The 14365-nt window shown below is 38.5% G+C and overlaps 1 protein-coding gene across 48 annotated transcripts in view; it reads right to left on the bottom strand.

The window, feature by feature from the left end:
• The window catches only part of LRRC9 (leucine rich repeat containing 9), a 115162-nt gene extending 112285 nt beyond the window's left edge, over nt 1-2877 (bottom strand). For all 48 annotated transcript variants that reach the window (XR_014819985.1, XR_014819986.1, XR_014819998.1 and 45 more), the window contains exon 1: nt 2723-2877. The gene's annotated coding sequence lies outside the window, so the exon portion shown is untranslated. The remainder of the gene's footprint in view (nt 1-2722) is intronic.
• Nucleotides 2878-14365: the final 11488 nt, after the last annotated feature.

Raw genomic sequence — 14365 nt, 5'->3', positions numbered from 1 at the left:
CACCTTGGGAAAGCTCTTTTCAGGGCCCACCCATGTAAGTAACTGCAGGTCTTCTCTAGCTCCTTCAGGGAACCAGGAGCCACTAGGAACTTCTATAGCTTTCACCCTTCAAATCTCAAATCCTGGACTGATCCAGACACCTCTGCTCTCAGCTCTGGAGTGCTCCTGGAATATTTCACATGACCAACTAGACATGTGAATTGAAGGCACTACAAATGCATGGCGTCTAACTTTAGCTGGATTCAACAACAGGCTTATATTTTCTTCTTCAACTTCCTCTCCTAGAGAGTAAGACCAAAGATACAGATCTGGGATTCAGGACATCAGAACTATTCTAACCTTTCACCATTCTTCTCAAGTTCTCTCTCTCTCTTAGCAGATGATCTTGTCCCCATATTCACAGAGAATAGTTATGCCATTGGATATACAGTCCTTAAATTCCCTTATTTCTTAAAATATACAGTTGACACTTGAACAATGAGGGTTGAATTGAAAGTGGGTATTTTTCCACGGTAAATACTAGAGTACTACATGGTCCATGCCTTGTTAAATCTTTGAGGATGCAGAAGAACCAAGGACAGGAAGGCCAACTATAAGTTATTTGTGGATTAACCCCCATGTTGTTCAAGGGTCAACTCTATTTTTTTCCCTTTCTGATTCTTGTTGTAGTAAAAGTATTCTTTCTCTTGTCCGAAATGAATCCCTTTTCCTGTGTACCTATCTCATCCTCTTCAGTCTCTTTCAGAACATTGGTCTGACAAATCCTCCTCCTTTTCATTTATTCCCATCTTTCCTTCTCTGAGGGTCTCTTTTCTCTCCAAATGTGAATGTTAGAGTATTACTATCTTTTTTTTTTTTAAAGTTCTCCAATCCTGTATTCTATGAATAGCTGATTTTAGATCCCTTTACAGAAAAACTTCTAGATAGAAGTCATTGGCATCATATTAGCATTAGCAAACATTAGCGAAGATAGTAGTAATCAGCAACACTTCAGTACCTCTATTCAGTTCTCAACTCAGTGCAATCTCAGTGGAGACACCTTAAGCCACCGCAGTTTCTTTTTCCAAGTCGACGATAATCTAATTGCCAAAGACACTGGACATGTGTCAGCTCTCAACTTAATCTGAGGTTGAGTTGGAATTTGCCGATGCTGGTGACTCTTTAAATTTTCTTTCTTTGGTATGATTTTTTTCTCCTTGGCTTCTCTCTACTTGTATTTAAAACCTAATTTTATGATTAATCGTTTCGTTCTTGATGAAAAATTGCTAATTTTTATCTTCCTCTTTTTTGTGCAACTGTCCCACTACCCACATGGAAAGCTCTATCTGAAAGTGTCTCAGATTCAGTTTGCCCAAAACTGGACTCATTATATTTTCCAGCCAGCCTCCTTCTCCTAATACATGTTTTCTCTTGGTAAATGGCACCATTCTTCTAATCATCCAAGTCAGAAACCTAGGACTCATGCTCAACCCCTCTTTTTTCTTTCTCCGACTTTTGCTCACTCACTGAATCTTTCTTCATATACTGCTTAAATGTTGATCAAGGTTTTTTTTCCCCCCTCCATTCTATCCAATTGCCTCTGCTTTGATTCAGGCTCTCATCACTTCAACTTAACTGATGCCTTTCTTGCAGTCCCACGTCCTGCCAATCCATCCTCTACACTACTGTGACAACCACCTCCTGAAAGGTAAATCCACTCACACTATTCCCCTTGGAAGGTATTCACAGTCTCCAAACTCGAACTCCCGCCTACCTCTCAAGTTCATCAACCACAAACTCCCAAGAGCACCTCAGGCTCAGGTCACAACTATAGTTCTCTGAACGGCTGGGATGTTTCTGTACTTTGGCACATACTGTTTCCCCTCCCTAACTTTCCCTGGACTTTATGGACATAAAACCTTTAAAGATTTAAGTCAAGGATCTTCTGAAGACTTTAATTCTCTCTAGTAGTATTATAATAATTCTCTTCCTCCCATAACTCCAGTTAAGGCCTGCATATGCCCTTATATACAGCACCTGTCCCACTGTATTGTGATGCTGCCAGGTCTTTCCCCCTTACATGTTCATTGAAGGCAAGGACAATGGACCCATCACAGTGCTTGGTGTTTCATAAAAATTTGTTTTTTTAATGGTTTGAATTAATTGTTATGCCACAGGGTCCTGTATGATACAACTTAAAGAAATGCTTTCTGTACATGACCAATTAGAGTATAACAATAATTCATTTCTACAAGACCATGTTTCTCTCTGCCATGAGAGCTGAGGAGGGTGTCATTGTGAGAAAAATCAAATTTCCTTTCTACAAACTAGAAGCCCTGTGTGGTCAAATTATTTCCTCCCTTGGGTATAAAGGGATCCAAATCCATCCATTATTACCGATGGGCCAAACAAATGCCTTTCCAGCTCTAGGTAAGCAGTATCAAGTTTGTCCAAGGAGTGCATCATTCCCTCAGTAAAGGCTGCACAGGCTGTGGGCCACCCTCCTTCTCCTCCTCCTCTTCAGCTTTGCTCCCATAACCTAGACTGGCTCAGATAAAGCCACGTTACTATCTCATTATCATCATTTACACTGCACCATTACCGGGGTCTTTTGACCTTAACTTTGCTTCTCTCTTGCCTTCCTCCTGGTGTGGCCAGAGAAGGAGGAGAGGGGAGCAAAGGACCCCCGGCGCCTGCCTACAGGTGAGATAAGCCCAGAGGCCACCAAGTGACAATCACTCACCTTATCTCAGAGAGAGGATGGATTTTGCAGCAATCCGAGACAGCAGACTCCACTCCCACCTCTTAATCCCTGTCTTGCTGCAGCAGGCACAACACCCTCTGTATCCTTGGGGCCTAGTGTGTACATACTACCCGCTGCGGTTGCCTAGGAAACCCACTCTCCGCCTCCGGCGACCTCCAAGTGAGGAGGGGATGAAAGGGGAGGGGAAAGCGATGGCCGACCCGCTTCTGGATCACGTGGCGGCGAGCTCCAACCAATCAGCAGAGGTAGGGGTCCACCCGGAAGACCCGCTGGTGCTCCTGGGAATTGGTGGGGAGCTTCTCGCTCACCGGTCTTTTGGTCCCTGCGTGCATCTTTTCACCTGCCTTCGCCGGACCTGAAGCAACGGCTTGAGTCGTTACCTCTTCCAGTTCTGACTCTTTCGCATTGAAAATCTCTGACTTTCGTGGCCGGGAAGAGCGGAGCCTCCTTGAACTTGAACCCCAAAGTCCTGGCGCTGTGATGTCACAAGGCAGGCAGATGGCCGGAACCGACCCCAGCCCTCCGAGTGCCGCCGTCCGCTGGCGGCTCGCCGCCTCCTCTGCCCTCCCTCAAAGTAGCTGAGTGTGGCCCGAAGTCGCTGAGCTCCAAGCCAGCCGAATCGAAAGGCAGAGCAGACAAAAGCCCTGGTACCCTGCGTAGAAGACATGGACCTTCTTAAGATCTTCCTGTCTTCACAGACAGGCTTTTGAGGGCCATTTAAGTATTCCAAAATATACAGGAGACAAAAAAATTTTACAAAATAAAGTATAAAAGAGGGAGAGGGAGGAAATTTTAAGAGTGGACAGAAGGGCTGGGAAATCAATGAACTTAGGCAAATCAAAGTATCTCCAGCTTTCGTTTCATTCCCTAGATCTGCACTCTCCAATATGGTAGCCATCCGCTTACCACAACTACGTGAAATGTAGCTAGTCTGAACTGAGATGTGCTATGAAACACACATCGTATTTTGAAGACCTAGTGTGAAAAAAAAGTATTGATTACGTTTTGAAATGATAATGTTTTTGATATACTGGGTTAAATAAAAATGTCATTAAAATTACAGGTTTTTTTAACCTTTTAAAAGCAGCGATTAGAAAATTTTAAATTACATATGTGATTCTATTATGTTTCCGTTGGACAGGACTACTATATTTTTTGAGATTAAGTTGATTTGTGTAGAATATTTATTCCTGCAAAATAATGTCTGTAGTACTCTTTTCCATCACCAGATGGCTGCCTCATTCAACAGACTATAATTTAAAACTTGCTCATGAAAAATAGAGTGCAGATTTTTTAATATATTTTCATTTCAAAATTTTTATCTGTAATATTGACCGTTGGTTAATGTATGTAAACATAGAAGATAAACGAACTTTATATCTCCTTTTTTAAAATAGAAATTTCAATTTCCATCTAAAATTAATTAAAAATTAATATTGTGGTTTAGGGTTTAAAAAAGTACCAAGAAACCTGATATTTATACTATTATTATTATCATCTCTGAAAATTTAGTTGAACAAGACGACCTCTCCGGGTAAATTTTTACCTTAGAGTGTAAAGTCTAAACCATGGTTTAGAAATTTAAACTTTTAGGTTAAGAAATCAGGTCAGAAATCAATTAGGTGAATTATCTATATCAATCTTCTCATTTTGAGAGATGCAGCTCTTTTACATTGAAATATAGAAATTATCTACTTTGATGTTAGTAATCCGTTGACTTTCCCAACCAGTAAAAGATGGGAAGAGATGTAACACAGTTTTCTTTATATTATATAAAGGAGTAATTCTATTAATGTATTTCTAGGTAAAGCTCAAGGATTTGGTCAGCAGTTGAGTCAGAGTTCCTGTACAGATTGATAGCCATTGATGAATTGCCAAACTAAAGCCTTTGTCCTTAAATTCTTAAAGGAAGAATTGCCTGTTGTTAGTTTATTCCAGGTGGTGTTTGGAGCAAAAGGAGATTACAGTTAAAACCATAGGAAGAATACAGAATCAGTTACCATTCTTGTTAATCTCCTTTTCTCATTTTAAAACTTCTTTATGGTGTGAAGTTATGTGTCTGTACAAGAAATAATAGAAATTGAAGGCACTAAACGTCAAGCAAAATAAACATTCTAAGTGAAATAATACTTCTTTTCATTCATCTCTCTGTTCATACTCCTCGACAAAAAAGCTAAAACATGTAAATTTAAATCCGCTCTATTTATGGATAAATGTATCTTGAACCTGAAAACAATTGGGAATGTACATCAGTACTGTTTACGGCATACTTACTGTGTCACCACCTGGATTAAAGAAGAATCATTTAAACAAAATAGAGGTGACTTTATAGACCTAAATAAGAAAATCTTTGTTAATTAAAACCTTTTGAATTGGTGGTTAAGTTGATTTCCCCAAAACTCTTTTCTTATTGGTAGCAAATAGTAGAGACATCTAATTAAAATCTGGCTTTGTAATGCCTTCAACTTTAATTCTGGAGAACCAAAAGTCTGGAGATTTCAAATGCTAATTTAATTTTTATATTCATATTGACATATGATCCTCATGGAAATTAATACTTTTCAGTTAATGATTTTATTAGATTATCTGTGAAGATTCACCGTCACATGTTTGAATTTAATATATCATGAAAACAGGAAGGCATCACAACTTTGGTAGTGGAAGAGATAATTATGTGGTGCTTATAATATAAGCAGGGGCCCTCTTATTACTAATGTCTGACAATGAATATATATTATTCAATTAAAAGTTAGGAGTTGTCATGAAATAAAGCTTAATTAGACCAACAGAATGCTATTTCTTTCTTCCTTTCTTTTCTTTTTATTTTTTCTTCTTGTCTTTTTTAGGGCTGCACTCATGGCATATGAAGGTTCCCAGGCTAGGGGTCTAATCGGAGCTGTAGCCACCAGCCTACGCCACAGCCACAGCAATGCTAGAGCCAACCTGCGTCTGCAACCTACACCACAGCTCATGGCAATGCAGGATCCTTAATCCACTGAGCAAGGCCAGGGATTGAACCCGCAATCTCATGGTTCCTAGTCGGATTTGTTTCTGCTGCACAATGATGGGAACTCCCAGAATGCTATGTCTAATGAGTCTATCTTAAAAAATGTTAATCTCTGTCCATGATTTGTTAAAATAATGCGTAAGCTTTTCTTAAAAGGAATGGAATGTAAAAAGGAACTTAACTCCATGTTAGAAAACATGGAGAATGGAATTGTAAAGAGGAACTTAACTCCATGTTAGAAAACATAACCTCCTCATTTTACCATCCTAGTTCTACTTGGATTTATCCTTTAAGGTAGCACATTGAAAGACAGCGAATTTAAGCAGAGATGGTCTTAATTCACTAGAGAGCTGACCAGTTCTTTGTGTGGGAAAATTCTTCCCTGTACCTTCTTTCCTTGTGTCTCTTATTTATACCCGAGGCTCAAAAAGTTGATTGTATTCCTCAGGTCAGAGAACATTATCATCATGTATCCTTATAATGCCCTTGTTTTATCTTCTATCCAGTCCCACCCCCATCCCAATAATAGGCACAAATCTATGTTTCTTATAAACCTTGAGTTGTGCATTTATTTTTGAAAAACAGGCAGCACTATTTTTATTTATGTAAAAGTTACTGTGCTGTAAATTGTATTCTGATTATTTTTCATTCAGTGCTATTTTAGGATCTATCTTTGTTTTTGAGTGTTCATGTAGTTCATTGTTTTTATATTCTGTACAATATTCCATAATGTATGTCTACCATGTTTTATTTTTTGTTTGTTCCTCTAGTGATGGGCACCTAGGTATCTTAAGGACAATGTCTTTGAGACATATGCCAGGAATAGAATTATTGGGCAAAAGGTAAACATACTTACATACTTCACTGAATACCATCTGATAACTCTCTAGAATGGCTGTCCCAGGTTTTCTTCCCACTAATAGTGCTTGAGAATTCTTATTCCCCTTGCTGGGGAAATATTATTAAAACCAAAATATCCTGGCGACCCAGAAAACCTCTCCACAAAGGTAGAAAGGAAAGAAAAAAAGTTGTATTACTGAATAAGCATTAAACTGAAATATGATTTGTATCACAGGTACTTCCCTGCAGAGATGGCAGACAGAAAGGAACCTAACCCTTTTATATAGCCAAGCAGATGCAACCCATCCCATATGTATTCTCAAATGATAACTATGCCTCAAACAAGAGGACTTGGCAGCATCATTAGTCATTGTTCATCCTAAATTCACCTGGTAATTGGGTCATCATCAGTGCTAGCCAACTGGCTTTATCCAAAGGAAAAATAAACTCATAATATGAATTTATTATAGCAGAGGTAGTTTTGGAACAAGATATTCATTGAAGTTAGCTCTTACCCGCTAACAGAAACTGGGAGATGGGGTGCTATGGAGAAAGACTCTTTAATTAAACTTTAGTAAGGCTGCCTTGAGTCATTTTTGATTAGGCCTCACCCTTGAGCCCTGTTCTTGGCTTTGTAAGACCAGTTTTAGCAAGAATCCTGCTGGATATCCTAGTGGGGAATCTCCCATCCATGACATCTGATCAAATATCTCCTCCTCCACCCTCAATATCTTACCATCCTGGTCTGCTTTTCTTAATAATCCTATTAAGTCGTTTCAGCCAGAAACCCCCTTATCCTTGATGTTTCCTCTAAGCGATATTTTATCCACTGACCCCTCCTAACCTTGCTCCTTGTCTTGTCCTCGCTTGTCTTTGTTGTATTCAGAGTGGAGCTCTATACTCAGGTCTCTCTTCCCCTATTGCAATAGTTCCTAAGTAAAATTTACCTTCCCGTCGTTAACTTCTCTGTAGCTCTGGTTTTCTTTGACGTTATCTTCCTTGATGATTCTATTTCAAAAACATGGCTCCTAGGTCCTTGAGAAAGACATTCCTGGGCTATAAAGTTCACAAGAGGCTTAGGTTTTTAAAAGGGACAGAGAGAGAATTTGCCATTACAGGTATTCTAAAGAAGTGCTCTTAAAAAAGAGGAGGAAAAGTCTCTTTAACCAGAGAAAATTAATTTTATACCAGAAAAAAATTAATTTTTTCTTTTTGAATTTGTATTTACCCTTACACCTATCTTTGCTGTTTTTTTTACTGTCTGCCTCTACCACTAGACTTCGAGCTCTGTGAGGGCAAGAATCACATTTCTCTCATTTCCCATTGTCTTCCCAGCATCTAACTTAGTGGCTGTCACACAGAAAGTGTTCAAGAAAGATTTGTGAAATGTTTGAATAGCAAGTGATATGCTAAGGGCTTTATATAAACAATCTCAATCTCATATTTTGATCACCTTGTATTAAGCCTCCAAAACATCCTTAGCATCTTATCCATCCTTCATTTTCTTTGGGAAGCAAGAAGTTAGCAAATAATTTTTTGTCTGCAAACTTACAGGAAATTCCATGTTTCTTCCACTTTAAGCAAACTAAGTGCTGTATGAAGACTGTGATTTATAAAACCCAAATTGATAATGATAATTTACTCTAAATGCCCAGTACCTTTCTCTGGAAGATAGTGTTTCTTCAAAATTCAAGTCCACGTGGAACCACACAATAGGATCTTATTTGGATTTACAGTCTCTATGGTTGTAATAAGATGAGGTCATACTAGATTAGAGTGGCCCCTAAATCCAATGCCTGTCCTTATAAGAATGGCATGTAAAGACACAAACACACAGAAAACCATGTGAAGACAGAAGCAGAGGTTACAGTGATGCAGTTGCGAGCCAGGGAATGCCAGGGATGTCTGGCAAACACCAGAAACAGGAAGAGGCGAAGGACTCTTCCTGACACCCTTCTGGGAGAGCATGACCTTGATCTCAAACTTCTTTCTTCATAGCTGTGAGAGAATACATTTCTGCTTTAAGCCACCCAGTTTGTGGTAATTTGTTATAACGGCCCCAGGAAACAATTGTAGGTGCTCTTAAGAAGGGAAAGTATCTTGCCCAAAGTTATACATACAGTAAGTGATCCAGAGCAGATAGAGCTAGAAATAAGATCAGAGTTGAGGGCAGAGCCAAGTTTGAGTCAGGCAGAGACAAGAAAGGTATCACCAAACCTATGAGGAAGGTTAACTCATAATAACATCCCTATACACACCATGACTGGTTGTCTTTTCTAGAACCTACCCCAGGTGGTCCAGCTCATTTCCTTCTCTCTATTTCTACATTACTGCCTTAGTTCAGGATGTAATTTCTCTTATCAATAGCCTCTGAATTATTTTTTAGCCACTAATCTCTGCTCACTACCCTATCTTCCTCATCACTTCCAGGGTTGTGGTCTTAAAAACCAGATCTGATAAGATTGTGCTTGGATAGACCTCTCTCACATCATCCTTTAATGTCTGTTCATTTGTGCATACATTCATTTGGCATATATTTATTAAACTTCCCCTGTGTGCCAAGCAATCTCTTAGACACTAGAGATACAATTAGTGAACAAAATAGTTAAAAAGTAAAGCAGAGAAGGGAGACAAGATGTGTAAGAGAGAGAGTGTGTGTGTGTGTGTGTGTGTGTGTGTACAATTTCAAATCAGATGTCCAAGGAAGGCCACTCTTAGTAGATGATATTTGAGTAATGACTAGAAAGAGGCAAGACATGAGTCATGATGATGCCTGGGGAAGAGGATACAGTACTGGATGTAGGGTGTGAAAGATAAGATAGTTCCAAGGGTTTTATCTGAGCAATTGTAGGAAGGACATGACATTTTCTGAAACGGAAAAGCTGCAAATAAAACAAGTTTTAGGGGGTGGGAAGATATTAGCACATAGACTTGGATATTTTAGGTTTGAGATTCCTATTAGACATGCAAGTAGAGAAGCTAAGTAAGAAGTTGGAGTTCAGGAGAGGTCCAGGCTGGAAATACAAATTTGGTTGTTATCAGCCTAAAGATGGTATTTAAAGTCATTAGACTGCATGAAATTTCCAAAAGAGTAGATGTGGGTAGAAAAGAGAAGAGACTAAAGGACTAAGCTGTGGGACACTTCAATATTTAAGTTAGGAGAGACAAGAAAGAAACAGCAAAGACTAAGAATCTTAGACAAAAAGGTGGGAGGAAAACCAGAAGTTAAGATATTATAGAGCCAAATGAAGGAAATTTAGTGATGATATGTCAAGGAAGATAAAGTCTGAGAATTGAGGTCTTCGAAGCTGCCAAAAAAGACTACGGAATGGGTTTAAGAAGAATGGAAGGAGAGAAATTGCAGACCATGAACATTACAGAAAACTCAAAGAGTTTTGCTATGAAAGGAAGAAAAGTGGGGCATGAGCTAGAGGAGAAGTAGAGTCAGTGAAAGTATTTTTCAAGATGGGATAATAATAGTATGCTTTTAGGCTGGTGAGAGCTATCCAATGGGGACCAAAAAGTGTCCAGGAGATAGAAGGAGAATGGTTGCTGCAACATCCTTGAGGAGTTGAGAGAAAGTGGATGTGCACAGGTCACAGGGTTAGTCCTAGCTAAGAGCTGGACAGGAGACCAGGTAGAGGAGCGTGGCACAGAAGTAGGCAGGTAGGTGTATGTGGTGATGGAGGTGTGTAAAGCCATATTCTCATGGTTTCAGTTTTCTCAGTGAAGTAGAAGGAAGGTCACCTGAGTGTAAGAATTTGGGAAGATTTTGAGGTTTGATGAGAGAGAAAAAAGTATGATTTAATGATCCAGGTGAGTGAGTGGACTGGGGCAACAGAGTATGATTGCCTAACAGTATTACTTTCTTATGAGTTTAGGGATCAGGAATTTAAGTGACACTTGCCAGTGTGGTTGTGATATTTCTCCATCCAGTGTTAGCTTGTGTATGTGCTACCATGGAGGATGGGAAGAGCTGAATTTGGCCAAATGTATATGCAGGAAAGTGAAAGAGGTCAGATAGGTTGAAAGTATATTCACAGGAAGGTTAATAGTGATTTGCAATTTAAGCTGGGTGTGGAAGGAAGTGACTTCATGAGGAAGATAAGGGGATAAAGGTGGTAGGATCTATGGCTTACGTATATCAGTAGGGTCACCCAAGAAAATACCAAAATTCTTAGTACTTCATAAAACACAAGCTCAGACTACCTCTTGCTTCCTCATCCCCACAACCCACTTAGCAGCAATGCTCTAGCCACACCTTACCATTTCCCGAACTTTGTGTGACCTTGTACTACTCTACTTTTTTGTATCCACTAGTTCCTAGGCCCTTAAAGCGCTTTTCCCCTACCTGCCTGCCTATCCTACAAATCATTTTCAATATCTTCATTAAGTACCCCATCAGAATAAGCTGTTCTCTCTTCCCAGCTTGCACCCAGATCTTGGTTCTTGCTTCCATTAAAGATGTAGCACCTTTATCTATTGTGAGTCTCTTCAACCAGACTGGGATCCTGATGAGTCAGGGCTACATCGCATTCATCCTTGCATTCTTATGGACTGTAACAAAGTAGAAACCCAAAAATAATGCCTGAATGAAAAAATTAGTGAATGAATATCACCAGGGCAAAGAACTACCACCGTAGTCTAGACCAAAATAGACTGTAAACCTATTGATTGTTGGCAAATCTATCTGATTATTAGAATCACTTGTAGAATGTTTTTAAGATTCTAAGGACATGTCCAGAGAATGTCATTTAGTAGGTTTAGAGTGAGGTTTACAAATTTATATTTTAAAAAGTTCTTCAGATTCTGTTAGTAATCAGTCATGTTAAGATATCCTGGCAAATTATCAAGCTCTAACCACAAGCCAATTCAATGACAAAGAAATTAGCTTCTTTATCCCTTTATTTTCCTTAGAATACAAGCACCCTTGGTAAAAATGTTCATGTTCTCACTGTCCTTCCCTGAAAAAACTGGTAAACAAATTAACAGTAAGATGATAGTTCACTCTAAGAATGATGGTTTTATCAATTGGATAACTGGAATCTCTTTCAATTATCTGGAAAAGATTCCTCTTCTGGCGCCATTTTAGGTTTCTAGGGAAAAAAATTTTTTTTTTGGCAACAGAGTTTATTCACCTTAATATCTTTTTGATATTAAGTGAAGAAAATCCAATTTAACTGTTCAAGAATTTTTTTTTTAAATATTGGCCTTCACAAGCAACAGATAAAATGTCCAGGGAAAGGAATAGGTTTAGGCAAAGCTCTACACCCAGGATTCATTCAAATGATAATATCTGGACTCAGAATTTCTCTATCATTCTGATCTGTGTTCATCTACTTCATTTTTTGTTTGTTTGTTTGCTTATTTTTTGGAGGGGAACATTTCCACATAGCTCCAGGCTTACATTCTGCCAGCTCAAGGACCCTAACAGAAAGAGGGTACCTCTTTCCCTAGCAGCTTCAATGCAAATTCCAGTATCCTGGCAGATAGTCGGGTCACATGCTCAACTAGAATGCCCCAATTGGCCTGGCTTGAGGGATGGGGTCAGGCCCACCAGAATCTCAGGGGCTATAAGAGGATTGATACCTTGAAGGAAGATGAAGATATTCCTACCAGAATATTGAATGCTGGGAAGGCAAAGTGCACAGACATGCACTGTGTAGAGAGAGTGGCTGTCCTCACAACCTTTATACCACCACATGTCCCCACATGCCCCAAACCAGGCCTGCGTTGACTGTATAGATTTATCCTCGTTTCTTTTCCATCTGTAGTATTTTACAATAAAATTTTTGAGCAGTTAATAGAGCAAGTGTGAGAACCTGCTCCCTACCCCCACCCTCACTGCCAACCTACCACAGGAGATTTGCTCCTCATTTCATCTGTTTGCCCAGCAATTGCTTAGGTGAATCTCCTGAATAGACCCAGACTTTCCCTGGGTGGGCTCTTGTAAGATCTAGTGAAAATAGGGGATGCTAGTAGCCTTTCTCTACAGATATACATCCATTCTCTCAATGACTTTTCCAGTATTGAAGCTGATATTTTAATCTCCATTTGTCTGCCTCATGTCTATTTCTCAGTTGGTTCCAAGCTTGGGAAAGAAAGAAAGGGGTATTACCTGCTTTTTAAAACCTAATTGTGTAGTTTGGGTTAAATGTATGTTTGTATAATCCAAATGTTTGAAATTTAAAATGTGTATTGACACTGAAAATGCCAGAGTATTCCATTACTCAGAAAAAGGAACTCTTCATTGTGGAAAAGTGAAAGTTTGCTATACTGTTACTACAGGTCTTCCTCTTAGCCACAGGTACACAAAAATGAAAGTATCTGTAGAAATTAGAGGCAGCCTGCTAGTAGAAACAGTTGATTTGCTTTACAGACCATGGTTAATGTGCATATCTGTGCACTTGACAAGAGGTCTTGGAAAGAGGTGTAGCACTGTTATTAAATACGGAGAACTGAGATAATTACTAGTTGTGGCCAGCACCATTTTGCTACCTATACCAGAATGATCATTATATAAGCCAGCCTGCAAACAACACCTGAGTAGAAGCAGAATTTTAATTGTGCATTCATAGGATGAACACCAAACTGAACATTAGATTTTAATGAACCTTTTTTTTACATTAAAAAATTAAAGTACAGTTGATTTACAATATTTTGAGATTATAATTACCTTTAAATGACCTTGTTAAATCAGATCCAGGACCTCAAAAATAAGCCATTCATGCCCTTGAAGATATTAGTAGCATGATAAAAGTTAATACATACATAATGATATTATTTCATAAGTATTTTTGTTTGTATATATGCATTTATAAATATACAGAAGAATTTACCTACGACAGTAGGTTTTGTATCAGAGTTACCAGAGGTAGTTTTTAAATTATGGTACTTCAGAGACCTTGACCATTAAACAGAATCACATTAAAAATAATCCAAGTTAGTCTTTCTTTAAAAGATACATTAGCAATCTTCCAGTCTCATTTTAAGAATCCCTGTTGGCAGAACGTTTACCTCCAAGCCTGACCTAAATCTGAAGTGCTATAGATGCTAGCTTCTTTGTCTTTATTGATCTTCAGTGAAGACAGCTACTGATTCCCATAATAAAAAGTTCATATTCTAGATCAGTCCTGTTTCGTACAACTAAAATATGGACCATATATATAATTTTATTTCTAAAATTATTTATTCATTGATTGATGTATAGTTAATTTATAGTATATCAGTTTCAGGGGTATAACATAGTGATTACATAGTCCCAAACCCCCAGTCCATCCCTCCTCTCCCACCTTTCCCCTTTGGTAACCATTAAGTTTGTTTTCAAAATCTGTGAGTCTGTTTCTGTTCTGCAGATAAGTTCATTTGTATCCTTTTTTTAGATTCCACGTGTATGTGATATTACATGATGTTTGTCTTTCAGTGTCTAACTTCACTTAGTATAATAATCTCTAGGACCATCCATGTTGTTGCAAATAGAATTATTTCATACTTTTTTGTGGCTAAATAATATTCCATTGTATACATGTACCACATCTTTTTTCTTTTTTTATTATTATTTTTTAATAGATATTTCTCCAATACAATTTTTTTTCTTTATCCATTTCTGTTTCAATGGATGTTTAGGTTGCTTCTATGTCTTGGTTATTGTGGATAGTGCTGCAATGAACTTTGGGGTGTGGGCATATGCATCTTTTCAAATTATGGCTTTCTCTGGATAGATGCTCAGGAGTAGGACTGCTGGATCAAGTGGTAGTTCTAAGTTTAGTTTTTTG

The sequence above is a fragment of the Sus scrofa genome, chromosome 1 (assembly GCF_054392235.1).
Source record: "Sus scrofa isolate SSC_HxYL_T2T_F1_AM1 chromosome 1, Sscrofa_HxYL_maternal_Yorkshire_Landrace_v2.0, whole genome shotgun sequence".
Lineage (NCBI taxonomy): Eukaryota > Metazoa > Chordata > Mammalia > Artiodactyla > Suidae > Sus > Sus scrofa.
This window is presented reverse-complemented; position numbering and strand designations above follow the sequence as displayed.